Here is a 2,500-nt window from a genome sequence, read left to right on the forward strand (position 1 = left end):
GGCTTCCATCCTTACCAGGCCTGACCCCCCCTCATCTGCTCACAGCCGTGGGGAGGCTTCCAGCCTTTTCCAGGCCCCCAGCATGAGGAGCAGGGCTGGGTGCTGGCTCCAAGCCTGAACCCCTCGTCGTCTTCTAGCAGCCACAGGGAGGCGTCTGGCCTTTCCAGGCCCCCCAGCCTGCTACTCGTGCTGGGGGCTGGCTCCAGGCCTGACCCCCTCATCTTCTCACAGCCACGGGGAGGCTTCCAGCCTTTCCAGGCCCCCAGCACGAGGAGCAGGCTGGGTGCCGGCTCCAGCCCTGACCCTCTCCTCTTCTTCTAGCAGCCACAGGGAGGCGTCTGGCCTTTCCAGGCCCCCCAGCCTGCTACTCGTGCTAGTGGCTGGCTCCAGGCCTGACCCCCTCACCTTCTCACAGCCACGGGGAGGCTTCCAGCCTTTCCAGGCCCCCAGCACGAGGAGCAGGCTGGGTGCCGGCTTCAGCCCTGACCCCCTCCTCTTCTTCTAGCAGCCACAGGGAGGCGTCTGGCCGTTCCAGGCCCCCCAGCCTGCTACTCGTGCTGGGTGCTGGCTCCAGCCCTGACCCCCTCCTCTTCTTCTAGCAGCCACAGGCAGGCGTCTGGCCTTTCCAGGCCCCCCTAGCCTGCTACTCGTACTGGGTGCTGGCTCCAGCCCTGACCCCCTCGTCGTCTTATAGCAGCCACAGGGAGGCGTCTGGCCTTTCCAGGCCCCCCAGCCTGCTACTCGTGCTGGGCGCTGGCTCCAGCCCTGACCCCCTCCTCTTCTTCTAGCAGCCACAGGCAGGCGTCTGGCCTTTCCAGGCCCCCCAGCCTGCTACTCGTGCTGGGGGCTGGCTCCAGGCCTGACCCCCTCATCTTCTCACAGCCACGGGGAGGCTTCCAGCCTTTCCAGGCCCCCAGCACGAGGAGCAGGCTGGGTGCCGGCTCCAGCCCTGACCCCCTCCTCTTCTTCTAGCAGCCACAGGCAGGCGTCTGGCCTTTCCAGGCCCCCCAGCCTGCTACTCGTGCTGGGTGCTGGCTCCAGCCCTGACCCCCTCCTCTTCTTCTAGCAGCCACAGGCAGGCGTCTGGCCTTTCCAGGCCCCCCAGCCTGCTACTCGTGCTGGTTGCTGGCTCCAGCCCTGACCCCCTCCTCTTATTCTAGCAGCCACAGGCAGGCGTCTGGCCTTTCCAGGCCCACCAGCCTGCTACTCGTGCTGGGGGCTGGCTCCAGGCCTGACCCCCTCATCTTCTCACAGCCATGGGGAGGCTTCCAGCCTTTCCAGGCCCCCAGCACGAGGAGCAGGCTGGGTGCCGGCTCCAGCCCTGACCCCCTCATCTTCTCACAGCCATGGGGAGGCTTCCAGCCTTTCCAGGCCCCCAGCACGAGGAGCAGGCTGGGTGCCGGCTCCAGCCCTGACCCCCTCCTCTTCTCACAGCCACGGGGAGGCTTCCAGCCTTTCCAGGCCCCCAGCACGAGGAGCAGGCTGGGTGCCGGCTCCAGCCCTGACCCCCTCCTCTTCTTCTAGCAGCCACAGGCAGGCGTCTGGCCTTTCCAGGCCCCCCAGCCTGCTACTCGTGCTGGGTGCTGGCTCCAGCCCTGACCCCCTCCTCTTCTTCTAGCAACCACAGGCAGGCGTCTGGCCTTTCCAGGCCCCCCAGCCTGCTACTCGTGCTGGGTGCTGGCTCCATCCCTGACCCCCTCCTCTTCTTCTAGCAGCCACAGGGAGTCTTCTGGCCTTTCCAGGCCCCCCAGCCTGCTACTCGTGCTGGGTGCTGGCTCCAGCCCTGACCCCCTCGTCTTCTTCTAGCAGCCACAGGGAGGCTTCTGGCCTTTCCAGGCCCCCCAGCCTGCTACTCGTGCTGGGTGCTGGCTCCAGCCCTGACCCCCTCCTCTTCTTCTAGCAGCCACAGGGAGGCTTCTGGCCTTTCCAGGCCCCCCAGCCTGCTTCTCGTGCTGGGTGCTGGCTCCAGCCCTGACCCCCTCGTCTTCTTCTAGCAGCCACAGGGAGGCTTCTGGCCTTTCCAGGCCCCCCAGCCTGCTACTCGTGCTGGGTGCTGGCTCCAGCCCTGAGCCCCTCGTCTTCTTCTAGCAGCCACAGGCAGGCGTCTGGCCTTTCCAGGCCCCCCAGCCTGCTACTCGTACTGGGGGCTGGCTCCAGGCCTGACCCCCTGGCCTTCTCACAGCCGTGGGGAGGCTTCCGGCCTTTTCCAGGCCCCCAGCATGAGGAGCAGGCTGGGTGCTGGCTCCAGGCCTGACCCCCTCGTCTTCTCGCAGCCACGGGGAGGTTTCCAGCCTTTCCAGGACCCCCAGCCTGCTACTCCTGCTGGGGGCTGGCTCCAGGCCTGACCCCCTGGCCTTCTCACAGCCGTGGGGAGGCTTCCGGCCTTTTCCAGGCATACAGCAACCTCTTTTACTTTTCTTTATTTCTCACAATTACTTTCTTTTATTTTTGTTTAAAAATTCTCAACCTTTGTATATATTCCACATACTATACTGTGCAT

Source organism: Chaetodon auriga, unplaced genomic scaffold, assembly GCF_051107435.1.
Source record: "Chaetodon auriga isolate fChaAug3 unplaced genomic scaffold, fChaAug3.hap1 Scaffold_98, whole genome shotgun sequence".
NCBI lineage: Eukaryota > Metazoa > Chordata > Actinopteri > Chaetodontiformes > Chaetodontidae > Chaetodon > Chaetodon auriga.